A 15,470-nucleotide genomic window follows, 5' to 3' on the forward strand; every position below is an offset into this window, starting at 1 on the left:
AGATTTAAAAAATAAATATGTTTACCTAACTAGTTGAAATAGTTATAACTATTTTAATAATTATCTATTTCAAATCGTTAGGATATTTTGTTTTGCCATAAAACAATTGTTTTTGTTCATATAGTCTTATTAAGAATAAAATAATGCTAATTTATTAATATTATAAAAATTAATAAGTAATGGATTTAAAAAAAAAGAAGAATCTATTGGCCTAACCAATGTAAATATTTATGACTATTTGAACAATTATCTATTTCAAATTGTTATAACCATTTGTTTTATCACAAAACAATTAGTTCTATTCGTACAAGCTTATTTGAAATAATATAATTCTAATTTATTAATATTTTGAAAATTAATAAGAGATTTAAAAAATGAATCTGTTCACCAAACAAGTTCAAATAGTTATGATTATTTGAACAATTATCTATTTCAAATCACTATAACCTTTTGTTTTGTCATTAGACAATTTATTCTATTTGTAGAAGCTTATTTCAAATAAAATAATACAAATTTGTTCATATTCAAAAAATTAAAAAGTAAAAAATTTAAAAAATAAATCTGTTTACTAAATAAGTTCAAATAGTTAGGACTATTTGAACAATTATTTTTTTTTAAATTGTTATGACCTTTTGTTTTGTCATAAAACAATTGTTTATGTTCATACAAGCTTATTTGAATTAAAATAATATTAATTTATTAATATTTAGACAATTAATAAGTAAAATATTTTAAAAATAAATATGTTTATCAAACAAGTCCAAATAGTCATAACTATTTGAATAACTATCTACTTCAAATCATTATGACCTTTTGTTTCATTATAAAACAATTGTACCAATTCATATAGGCTTATTTGAAGTAAAATAATATTAATTTAATGGGCAAGAGATTTAAAAAATGAATCTATTTACTAAACAAGTTCAAATAGTTATGACCTTTTGTTTTGTCATAAAACAATTGTTTCTGTTCATACAAGCTTATTTTGAATAAAATAATATAAATTTATCAATATTCCAAAATTTAATAAGTAGAAATTTAAAAAATAAATATGTTTTTTGAACACATTCAAACAGTTATGACTATTTGAACAATTATCTATTTCAAATATTTATGACCTTTCTTTTTGTCATAAACCAATTGTTTTTTAACTCTTTTACTTATCAATTTTTGGAATATTAATAAATTAGTACTGTTTTATTTCAAATACACTTGTATGAACGGAAACATTTGGTTTATAATGAGACAAAATTTCATAACTATTTGAAAAAGATAATTGTTTAAATAGTCATAACTATTTGAACATGTTCAAAAAAAAAAATTATTTTTTAAAATTTTACTTATTAATTTTTGAAATATTAATAAATTTTTATTATTTTATTCAAAATAAACTTGTATGAACAAGAATGATTGTTTTATGACAAAACAAAAGGTCATAACGATTTGAAATAGATAATTGTTCAAATAGTCATAACTATTTGAACTTGTTCAAAAAATAGTTCCATTTTTTAAATCTCTTACTCATTATTTTTTTGGAATATTAATAAATTAGTATTATTTTATTTTGAATAAGCCTATATGAATTAATACAATTGTTTTAGGACGAAACAAAAGTTCAAAATGATTTTAAATAGATAATTACTCAAATAGTTATGACTATTTGAACTTGTTCGGTAAATATATTTATTTTTAAAATCTTTTATTTATTAATTGTCAAAATATTAAAAAATTAATATTATTTTAATCCAAATAAGCTTGTATGGAGAAAAACAATTGTTTTATGGAAAAACAATTGTTTTATGATAAAACAAAATGCCATAACAATTTGACATAAATAGTTATTCAAACAGTTATGACTATTTGAACTTATTTGGTAAACAAATTTATTTTTTAAATCTTTTACTTATTAAATGTCTAAATATTAATAAATTTGTATAATTTTATTTGAAATAAGCTTGTATGAGTAGAAAAAATTGTTTTATGACAAAACAAAAGGTCATAATGATTTGAAATAGATTATTGTTCAAATAGTCATAACTATTTAAACTTGTTCAAAAAATAGTTTCATTTTTTAAATCTCTTACTCATTGTTTTAAGAATATTAATAAATTAGATTTATGTTATTTCAAATAAGCTTTTACAAGCAGAAACAATTGCTTTGTGATAAAACAAAAGGTTATAACTATTTAAAGTGGATATTTGTTCAAACAGTCATAACTATTTGCACTGGTCAGGCTAACAAATTCATTTTTTAAATTCGTTACTTATGAATTTTCAAAATATTAATACATTAGCATTACTTTATGTCGAATAAGGCTATATGAACAAAAACAATTATTTTATGAAAAAACAAATGGTCAAAATGATTTAAAATAAAGAATTGTTTAAATAGTTATAACTAACTGAATTGGTTTAGTAAACAGATTTATTTTTTAAATCTCTTCTTAATTTTCAAAATATGAATAGATTAATATTATTTTATTCCAAACAAACTTATATGAACAAAAACATTTGTTTTATGACAAAAGAAAAAGTCATAATGATTTGAAATAGATAATTGTTCAAATAATCATAATTATTTAAACTGGTTTGATAAACAAAATTATTTTTTAAATCCCATACTTATTAATTTTTTAAATATTAATAAATTTATTTTATTTTATTTCGAATAAGTTACTAAGAACTGAAAAAATTAATTTATAACAATAAAATAATTATTGATATATTGTTATGTCAATTATAACAAATTATTACTTATTAAATTATTAAGATATGATTATTTTAAAATATATCTAAAAATTTATTATTCTTATGGCCATTTTGTTAAATGGTCAATTATTAAATCAATTATCTTTTAAATTAATAATTATTACTTATTCTTATTTATTATTTTCAATAATATTCAAGTAATTATTATTAATTTGTTTACAATGACCAATATTTATTAAATTATTTTAATATTGTTATTTATTTAGTCGATATATTTTGTTATTAATAATTAATATTCAAGTAATTAGAACTGAAGCCTAAGGTGATTTGTTTAAGTTTATAATATTTATATAATTATTTAAACAATTATCTATTTTAAGTTATAACTATTTGTTTTGTTATAAAACAAATGTCTCTGTTCATATAAGCTTATTAAGAATAAAATAATACAATTAATTAATATTCAGACAATTAATAAGTATAACATTTAAAAATAAATCTGTCTATCAAACAAATTCAAATAGTTATAACTATTTGAACTATTATTTATTTCATATCATTATGACTTTTTGTTTCATTATAAAACAATTGTTTCAATTTATTCAAACTTATTCAAATTAAAATAACACTAATTTCTTAATTTTTAACTAATAAGTAAAAAATTTTAAAAATAAATCTATTTAATGAGCAAGTTTAAATAGTCATAGTTATTTGAATAATTATCTATTTCAAATCATTATGACCTTTCGTTTTGTGATAAAATAATTTTTTCTCTTTTATCTAATATTTGAATTGTTTCAACTTATTAAATTAACAAGTAATTTATTAATTACTCTTTGACTTTATTTTCAAAGTCCTTTTCATCTTTCCCTCACGGAACTTGTTTGCTATCGGTCTCTCACCCGTATTCATCCTTGGATAAAATTTACTATCTAATTGGGGTTGTATTCTAAAAAAAACTCAATTCGCAAACAACGCCTCATGGTACGATAGGGTCCAGGCATAACAAGGCTCTCATCCTCTACAGTGCCTTTTTCCAAGGGACTTAGGCTCGGTCCACTATTGAGGACACTCCTACAAACTACAATTCAAACACAGAGATGCTTGATTCTCAAGCTAGGCTCTTCTCGGATCACTCGTTGTTACTAGGGGAATCCTGGTAAGTTTATTTTCCTCCACTTATTGATATGCTTAAACTCAATGGGTCACAATGTGTGCATCGACTATATGATATGGGGGGTTTGATGGGGTTTGGATAGACAATATGCACGTCTCATCAGAACAAGGCATGCAGTGAGCTTTACCATTGATGGTCATGACACTATCGTTGTTAGGGACTCATTTTTGGATGAACTATGATCAACGAGATCATGGGAAGCCATCTTTTACCCCTTAATCGGAGCTGATAGGTAGGAGGTTGGAAGGTGATGATGCATGACACCCAGGCAGGCATGCCCTTGGCCTAAGGGCTTGGGGCACAACTTGTGTTCAAAGACTTAATAGTTCATGAAATTCTACAATTCACACCAAGTATCACATTTCACTACATTCTTTATTGATACGAGAGCCAAGATATTCATTACTGATAGTCGTTTTGGTTTTTCTTGGCAAAAAGAGCCATGGTGCTGCCTACGCATGCACCGTAAATGGGGTGGCGACAGTACACGTGCTCTTTTTCATTTAGGTTCCTTGGCACGATTCATGCTCGAGGTTTGTTATTTGGTCATAGGTAATGATGCTGATCATTTCATTTACTCGGGAGGCGGAACAAAGCGATCGTCACACATGCCTAAGGCTATAAGGGGCTCAGGCCACGAAGGCACCCTTCCCCATTGGTGTTTCGTTAACACATTCATGGGTCATTCGTTGAGTCGATTTTGACAATGATCCTTTCACAAGTTCACCTATGGAAACCTTGTTACGACTTTTCCTTCCTCTAAATGATAAGATTTAGTGGACTTATCGTAATGTCATAGGTAGTGAACTATCCATGTCGCTACAATCTGAACACTTCATCGGATCATTCAATTAATAGGAGCGATAGGTTGTGTGTACAAAGGGCACGTAAGCTAATGACTCACACTTACTAGGAATTTCTCATTGAAGACTAATAATTCCAATGATCTATGCCTATCGTGATGAAATTTTAAAGATTACCCCGATCTATCGGCCAAGGCTATAGATTCATTGAATACATTAGTGTAGCGCACTTACAGCCCAAAACATCTAAAGGCATCATAGACCTATTATTACCTCAAACTTCCTTGGTTTAAGCAGCCATAGGCCCTTTAAAAAGCTAGCCATGAAGGATCATCTCTTCGTAGCTAGTTAATAGGCTAAAGTCTCATTCGTTAATAGAATTAAGTAGACAAATCGCTCTACTAACTAAGAACGGCCATGCACCACCACCTATAAAATCAAGAAAGAGCTCTTAGTATGTCAATCCTTACTATGTCTGGACCTAATAAGTTTTCTTATGTTGAGTCAAATTAAACTACAAGCTCCACTTCGAATGGTGCCCTTTAAGTTTCAGCCTTGCAACCATACTCCTCATAGAATTCAAAGACTTTGATTTTCATAAGGTGTTGATAGAGTCCTAAAAGTAACATTCATTGATCCCTGGTTAGCATCATTTATAGTTGAGACTAGGATGGTATTTGATCAACTTCGAGCCCTCAACTTTCATTCTTGATTAATGAAAACATCTTTGGCAAATGCTTTTGCAGTTGTTCATCTTTCATAAATCCAAGAATTTTACTTCTGACTACAAAATATGAATACCCCTAACTGTCTCTGTTAATCATTATTTTGATCCCAAAGGCCAACACAATAACACCAAAATCCTATGATGTTATCCTATACTAATGTATACAAACATAGGCCTATTTTGAGCACTCTAATTTCTTCAAAGTAACATCGCCAAAGGAATGACTTGGCTAGTTAAGGTCAAGAGCACATCAATAGTTATAAGGACAAGTAGACTGGTGCTCACTGTGAGGTGGACCAAACGACCTAACCCTAGTTCTAACTACGAGTTTTTTAACTACAACAATTTAAATATATCCTATTGAAGCTAGAATTATCGTAGCTGTTGGCATCAAACTTGCCCTCAAATGGATCCTTATTAAAGGATTTAGATTGAATTCATTTCAATTATTAGACTCATAGAGCCTGGTATTGTTATTTATTATCATAACCTCCCTGTATCAAGATTGGGTAATTTTTCGCCTACAACCTTCTTTGGATTTGTTAACCTTTTCTCAGGTTCCCTCTTCGAAATCAAACCCTAATTCTCTGTCATTAGTCACTGTCATAGTAGGCCACTATCCTACCATCAAAAGTTGATAGGGCAAAAATTTGAATGATGCGTGGCTGGCACGAAGGCCGTGCGATCCGTTGAGTTATAACGAATCATTAGAGTAAAAGGCAAAGCCCGCGTCGACCTTTTGTCTAATAAATGCATCTCTTCTAGAAATAGGGGCTTGTTGTATGCTTCAGTTGTAGAATTACTACGGTTATCTGAGTAATAGATACCATCAAACTAACTATAACTGATTTAATGAGCCATTCATAATTTCACAGTCTAAATTAGTTCATACTTACACTTGCATGGCTTAATCTTTGAGACAAGCATATGACTATTAGCAAGATCAGCCAAGTAGCATTCCTTTAGGACATTGGAACTGCATAAGCCTTAATGCACTGACTAACTGGTAGAGAGAGCCAATAGGGAGTACAAGCATCGTGTGTGTCGAGCACGTAAAATGCTTAGCTTTGGATGAACAAGGGCTAAGGGCCAGCACCCACAAAACATTTTGCATTTGAGAGCATAAATGAACACTAGTGTACCAATGCGACCATGGGGGTTTGTGTGGCACACTTGGGACACGAGGCACAATTAAGGTCCAACCTGTAACCCTTAAGGACACAAGATAGATGAGGGATGGCAAGACATTCGATTTCCTTCAATTTAGGTATGCAACACAAGATCCCGATTGCACCTTCAAGGTACGCTGACCACACGAGAAAGATTGAAAAGGGTGACGATTGATAGTTCGATGCATAGAGCCTACCAACACATATAACCATAGCACTACTCATATGCCCATTGCATACAAGTGGTAGCATTCATGCACAGAGATCCACAACCCACCCAATTGATTACACAATGTGCAAGTGAAGGAAATGATGCATGAGCCACACCACAACCACTTGGTAGGGGAAAAACACAAGCAAGGGCAACAGGACTACACCTACCATCTAATAAGCAACAACGGCATAACACCACCAATGCTTGATTTGGCCAGGACTGCATATGTAAACTCTGTTATCACCACTTCAAGGGGATGTTACTCAATTCAAGGACTTGTTCCTAGGGTCTTAAGTAGCATCAACTGCATGTACTAGCTTGGCCAGGCCAAGGCATTTTTTATGGTCAATGAGAAAGAACCATAAGGCTATCAAATACGTGAAAGACATGGCTAGCCTAAGCCCGTTATCGCAGCTTTTGCTTGCTCCACCCCAGGGAGTCATTACATGATTCAGGGACTTTAAAAAGTTAATTTGTTTATCGAATCAATTCAAATAGTCATGTCCATTCGAACAATTATCTATTTCAAATCATTATGGCCTTTTTGTTTTTTCATAAAACAATTTTTTCTGTTCATGCAAAATTATTCAAAATAAAAAAAATTGATTTATTAACATTATGATAATTAATAAGTAAGAGATTTGAAAAAATAAATCTATTTACTAAACAAGTTCAAATAATAATAATAAATTATAAAATAAATAATTTTAATTTTAATTTAATAGATTTAATAAATATTTAATAATAAATCATTATTTATTAATAATAATATTATAATATTGTTAATAATTATTAATTATAATATATATTTATATTTAGCAATTATATTTTATTATTATAATTATTATTACATATATATAATTAAGCTAATTTAAAGATATATCAATGATTATAAATATTTAATTATTTAATTAATTTAGTTACTTAGTTATTCTTTATATTATATAAAATTGAAATAATTTAATCATTAAATTATAATATAATTAATATTTAAAATTTAATTAATAATTAAATAATAATACTAATTTATTACCTTTTGTTTAGTCATCAAATACTTGTTTCATATCTTACAAGTTTGTTTTAAATAATAATTACCAATAATTAATTATAATAATTAGGATTTATATGTTATAATTAATAATAATAATAATAGTATATAATTAAGTAATATTAAAATTATTATATAAATTATGATTAATATATAGTATATTAGATTTATTTGTATTAATTATTAAGCTATTGCAATATTTATTACTTAAAATAAATTTTAATATTTATTTTTAATCTAAACAAATTAATATATAAAAACAATAAATATTTGTTTTAATATTTAAAATTAATATTTAAAATTTAAATATTTATATTATATTTTAATTATTTATTTATTATAATTAAATTAGATTATTATTTAATTATAATAATTGTTTTAATTTTAAATTAATAAGTAAAAATTTTAATTAATTTTAATTATATAAATAATTTATATTTAATATTTAAAATTAAAATATATTATAGTATTAAATATAACTAGTAAAAATATATTTTAAATATTTTTGAAAATTAATAAATATAATTATTTATTTATTAGTTATATTAATTAAAATCAATAATTCATATTATTATCTTTTTTTTGTTATCATGCAAGCTTAATCATAATATAATTTATCTAATAATTATGGTTTAATTAATAAAATATATAATTATTATCTAATAATTAGGTTTAATAAATAAGCATATTGAACAAATAATTTTTTAATAAAATTATAATCTATTAAATAATAATGATTAGTTATAATAATTTAATTAATTTAAATATTAATTAGAACAATTAATCATTACTATATATAATAACTATATTATATAAGAATAATAATTTTAATAAAAATATTATAGTTATTAAAATTATCGATAATAATTTATTAATTATTTTAAAATTATCATTTTAAATTAAGTTAACAAAATAGCTTTATTTTCTAAAATTTTACTTTTTAATTTTTGGAATATTAATAAATTTATATTATTTTATTCAAAATACACTTGCATGAACATAACCAATTGTTTTATGACAAAACAAAATGTCATAATGTTTTGAAATAGATAATTGTTTAGATAGTCATAACTATTTCAACTTGATCGATAAGAAACAATTGTTTTACAACAAAATAAAATGTCATAACAATTTGAAATAAATAATAGTTCAAATGGACATGACTATTTGAATTGGTTCAGTAAATTAATTAATTTTTTTAAATCTTCAACCTATTAATTTTTAGAATGTTAATATATTAGTATTATTTTATTCCAAATAAACTTTTTATGAATAGAAACAATTATTTTATAACAAAACAAAAGATCATAACGATTTGGAATAAATAATTGTTCAAACAATCATAACTATTTGAACTCACATGGTAAACAAATTTATTTTTTAAATCTTTTACTTATTAATTTTGGAATATTAATTAATTAGAATTATTTTATTCTAAATAGCTTGTTTGAATAGAAACAATTGGTTTATGATAAAACAAATGGTCATAATGATTTGAAATAGATAATTATTCAAATAGTCATAACTATTTGAATGTGTTTAAAAAAATAGCTTTATTTTCTAAAATTATACTTATTAATTTTTGGAATATTAATAAATTTATATTATTTTATTCAAAATACGCTTGCATGAATAGAACCAATTGTTTTATGACAAAACAAAATGTCATAATTTTTTGAAATAGATAATTGTTTAGATAGTCATAACTATTTTAACTTGATCGATAAGAAAATTTATTTTTTTAATTCTATTACTCTTTAATTTTTAGAATATTATTTATAATTTATTAGAGATAATTTATTATTTAAATAAATAATTTTAATTATATTATGATAATATAATATAGTAGTTTATTAGTTAAATATTACTAATTAATTTTATTTGACAAAATAATAATTAAATAATTTAACTTATTTAATTTTTGAATATAATATAAGTTATTTTATAATTTTCTATTTATATTAGTTAAATATAATTATTAAATTAGTACCTCTTTTATCATTTATTATTGTTAGTTATTAATAATATAACTATTAAATAAATTCTTATTAATTAATAAAATAAAATAGTACTACTTTATTAATATTTCAAAAATTAATAAGCAAGAAATTTAAAAAATAAATCACTTTACCAAAGCAGTTTAAATAATTATGGCCATTTGAATAATTATATATTTCAAATCATTATTACCTTTCATTTTGTCATAAAACAATTGTTTCCCAACATACAAGCTTATTGAAATGAAATAATACTAATTTATTAATATTTGAAGAATTAGTAAGATTTGAAGAAATAAATCTGTTTGTTTTTATAAAAATTTCAATTTCAATTATTATTAAACATATATTAATAATGATTTTTGAAATATCAATCTCAAAATTAAATAATTAATAAGAATTTATTTAATATATTGTTAAAGATATATTATTTTCTTTAAATAATTAATACTAAATTAGTATAATTATTTGAAATTGCTAATTTTAGTAATAATATTTAAATTATAAATATTAATACAAATAATTATATTTGTACAATTATCAAATTTTCCTATGACTATTAATAATTTTTGGAACATTTAGGATATTTAATATTTAATAATTTAATTTAATTATATAATTAATACTAAACAAGATTTAGTATTAAAATATTTTTAGTATTAGAATTTTAATTAAATTTATTAATACATTTGCACACCTAATAACTTTGATCCAATTGCCAGTAATATAATAAGAGTTTTATGAGTCCTCATAAAAATCCTAACCCCCTATCAAGCATACAAGTTAAGCAAAAAATTTATTATTAAAATAATATATTTATTTAATATATATACATTAATATAATTATTTGATAAAATACTAAATTATATAACAATACCATATAATAAAATTTTTAAATATATTTAAAACTAATTTTAAAATAGAGATTATTATAACTTAATAATATATTATTTAATACATTAGTAGTTTAATTATATAGTTTAATTAATATTCTAAAAAATAATTAATAACTTTAATTGTTATTATTAAGATAATAATAATAATGTTATAATTAATAATAATTAAGATAATAATATAGTTTATCATTATTATATCTATTAAACTATTATAACATTATTAATATGTAAAATATAAAATTATTATTATTTTAAATCTATTTTAATATATAATAATTATAATAAATATTTATTATTATCATATTAATAATATTATCAAAACTAATACATTATAATAAGTTAAATTATGATAATTAATTATTTTTATTTTGGATAATTAATACAAATAAATCTAATTATTTATTCATACCTATTAATAATTTTATTAGTTATCCATAACCCTTTAGATTTAATATTATTTTATAATATTATTATTATTATAATTTTTATTTTTTAATATTATTATAATAATTATTAAATAATAATTTAAAATATGAATCTATTTGACATAAAAATAAATATTTTGAAAAATTAATTAAATTATAATTAATATTTAATATTTAACAATTTATATATATAATTAAATTAAATTATTTTATATTATTTAATATATATTGAATATAATATTTATTTTAAATTGATTATTAAAATTAAATAAAATAATATTTAAAATAAATACAATTAGATTTATAACTAAGAATCAATTATTACTAATATACAAATAATTTAATTAGATAAATCTCATATGAATTAATTAATTCAATATCATAAATTAATATACAATTGTTAATATTATATATTATATTAATTACTCATTAATATAATTTGATAAAATAATTATGATTAATTTTTAGAATTATTAAAATAAATAAATAACTAATAAAAGTTATTTATTATAATAAAATATATTAATAATTAATAGTTATTAAATGTTATATTTTAAATTATAATTATAATGATTAATTATAATTATAAACAATCAATTATATTAATAATTGAAAAAAATTAATTCAGTTAATTAATAAGTACTAATTGATAGTAATTAGATATTAGTTTAATAAGTTAATTAATTATATAATTGTTATATAATAGTTTAGTTCATAACTATTTGAATTATAACAATAGATTCTTTTATATACTATTTTATATAATAAATAGTTTAGGTATTTTAATATAATAGTTAATCATATAATCTTAATATGATATAAATAATTTATTAATATAACTTATATTATAATATAAATAATATATATAGGTATAATAATATTACTAATATAAGACTTATATCAATAATTCATATTATTATAATTATAATATGTAGAGTTATTATACATACCTATAATAGTCTATTATATAATTTTTTGATTATATAATAAACTATTTATATTATATACTTACTAAATAGATTAATAATTAAATTAATTATTATTATAATATAATAGATATTAATTAAATTAAATTAATATAATTTATATATAAAATATTAACTAATTCATAGAAATAATTAATATTAACAATTTATATTATTATTTTTATATATTGATTATATAATTATATCGATTTATATTAATATAAATATAACGCTATTATATTATATTAATAATATTATAATTATTTATAATATATCTATTAATTAAATTATAATATTCAATATTATAACCTAATATAATTCTTATAATTAGTTTAAATTTTTTAAATAATAATGAATTATTAATATTTATAATCAATTATAATTATTATAATTATGTAATTATTAAACATTTAATAATATCTGTTATAAAATAACATATTTATTAAAATTTTTATGATATAAGAAATTAGGTTTATTTTTTATTATAATATAAAAAGCTCCCATATATTTAATTTAATATAATTATGTATAAAAATTTATAATATATTCATTAATACTAATAGATTTTAATTATTTTAATACTATTATAAATTAGTATTAGCTTATATGTTTTTTAATATTTATGGCCATTTAAATAATTATCGAATCAATTTAAATAATTATGGCCATTTAAATAATTAACAGATTTATTTTTTAAATCTTTTACTTATTAATTTTTGAAAGATTAATAAATTAGTATTAATAATTAAAATTAGTATTATATAATTAATTATATAACAATATATAATATTAATATTAATTTTACTATCTTATAAATATTATTAATAATAAATTTTATTATTAATACTAAAATTATTAATATTAGTAAAAGTATATTATTATGGAATAATATTAAAATAAGTAATTCAATATTAATGAATTATAATATCAATAATTCTTAGTCATAATTTAATTTAATTTAACAATTGTTTTGAAAATAATTAATTAATTTAATTAATAATTATAATAATTAGTTAATAACAAAAGTATTGTTATAATTATTAATAACAATAATTATTTTATTATTAAACTAATATCTAATTAATTATTATGTATAAAATAGTACTATTGTTTAGTGGTAACTTATTTAATTATCGATTAGTTTAATTAATATTTTATGAGTAACAATTTTAAAATATTATTATTAATATTTTATTAATTGTTTATAATAATATTTAAATAATTATGACTATTTGAACATTTAAATATTAGTTATTTAAATGTACAAATATTAATTATTTGTTACTTTTAATCTTTATTTAGTAATCATATAGTAACTTAAATAATAATTACTAAATTATTAAGGATGAATTAGTTTAATTTATATTTAAATTAATTCATAAATATAATAAATATTTAAATTTTAATTAATTAAAATATAAATATTTAATAATCATTATTAAATATATTTTTACTAGTTATATTTAATACTATAATATATATTAATTTTAAATATTAAATCTAATTTACTTATATAATTAAAATTATTTAAAATTTTTGTTTAAATTTTAACTATATAGATTATAACTGAATAATATTTATAGTTAATAATTTAATAAATTATATAATTTAAATTATATATTTAAATCATAAGAACTATTATTTATTTAACTATTTAAAATTATTTATAATTAAGTAAAAATATATAATAAGAATTTATATTTAATAAATTAATAATTAAAATTATCTTTAATTCTTTTTAAATAATATAAAAGAATTAAGCCATAAGCTTAATAATAAAATAATTAAATAATTATGGTCATTTCAACTATTATCTATAGATTTAATATAGATATAATAACCATTTATGAAATATTAGATAATTAATATTTTATTAATTTTATATTTTATCATTGATATTCAAGTAAACTTTTCAAGTAATTAATTATTTATTTAATATCAAATATTAAGATTTTAATAATAATAATCAATAATTTTAATTTGTTAAAATATTATATACAATTTTAATAAATTATATCAATATTATCTATTTAATAAATCTATTTTATAGTTTTAATTATCAATTTTAAATAATTATTAAATTCAATAATTAAAATCTTATAATTCAAATATTCATAACTATTTGAATATTATTCTAATTTAAGTTTAAATTTGTTTAATTTAAACCTTAATTGATTTTAATTATTTTAATACCAATTTATCAATATTTTGAAAATTAATAATTGAGAGATTTAAAAAAATGAATTTGTTTACCAGACAAGTTTAAATAATTATGACAATTTGAATAATTATTTATTTGAAATCAATATAACCTTTTGTTTTATCATAAAATAATTTTTTTTGTTTATACAAGCTTATTTCGAATAAAATTTAAGACAATTAATAAGTAAAAGATTTAAAAAATAAATTTGTTTATCGAATAAGTTCAAATCATTATGACTATTTGAATAATTATTTATTTCAAATTGTTATGACTTTTTGTTTTGCCATAAAACAATTGTTTCTGTTCATACAAGGTTATTTTGAATAAAATAATATTAATTTATTAATTTTTGACAATTAATAAATAGAAGATTTAAAAAATAAATATGTGTATCGAACAAGTTCAAATAGCCATGACAATTTGAATAATTAACTATTTCAAATCATTATATCATTTTGTTTTGTAATAGAACAATTGCTTTAGTTCAAATAAGCTTATTTCAAATAAAATAAACTAATTTATTAATATTATGAAAATTAATGAGTAAGAAAATTAAAAAATGAATATGTTTGCCAACCATGTTCAAATAGTTATGACTATCTAAACAGTTATCTATTTAAAACATTATGACCTTTTGTTAAAGATTCAATGAGGTTGAATTACTATCACGATACTGCCATCAGTAAGGTAAAACTAACCTGTCTCATGACAGTCTAAACCCAGCTCACGTTCTCTATTGGTGGGTTAACAATCCAACACTTGATGAATTCTAATTCACAATGATAGGAAGAGCCGACATTGAAGGATTAAAAAGCAATGTCGCTATGAATGCTTGGCTACCATAAGCCAATTATCCCTATGTTAACTTTTTTGACACCTCAGCTTTAAATTCTGAGGTCTAAAGGATCGATAAGTCATGCTTTCACGGTTCGTATTCGTACTGAAAATCAGAATCTTATTTAGAATAAAATTAAATAAAACCTTATTTTATCTTTCAAGCTTGTTGACCATTTGATATAGCAATAACTACCAAGATTGAAAAAAAAAAAAGATCTTAGGCCCATAGGTAACAGAAAAGAATTTAAGGGTAAAATGACATGCATAAATGGTGTGCACAAGATTTTTTTTATAAAGCAA

At 20.5% G+C, this 15,470-nt stretch overlaps 1 non-coding gene and 1 pseudogene across 1 annotated transcript; both read right to left on the reverse strand.

Annotated features, from left to right (window-relative positions):
- Nucleotides 1–4,144: 4,144 nt before the first annotated feature.
- On the reverse strand, nt 4,145–4,300 carry LOC149512954 (5.8S ribosomal RNA). Its single transcript, XR_016331788.1, has one exon. It is a non-coding gene; the product is annotated as a 5.8S ribosomal RNA (ribosomal RNA).
- A 290-nt stretch (nt 4,301–4,590) lies between these two features.
- LOC149512955 (18S ribosomal RNA) lies at nt 4,591–6,370 on the reverse strand (annotated as a pseudogene).
- Nucleotides 6,371–15,470: the final 9,100 nt, after the last annotated feature.

The sequence above is a fragment of the Durio zibethinus genome, chromosome 21, assembly GCF_047325235.1.
Source record: "Durio zibethinus cultivar Kanyao isolate XHJ-2024 chromosome 21, ASM4732523v1, whole genome shotgun sequence".
Taxonomy (NCBI): Eukaryota; Viridiplantae; Streptophyta; class Magnoliopsida; order Malvales; family Malvaceae; genus Durio; species Durio zibethinus.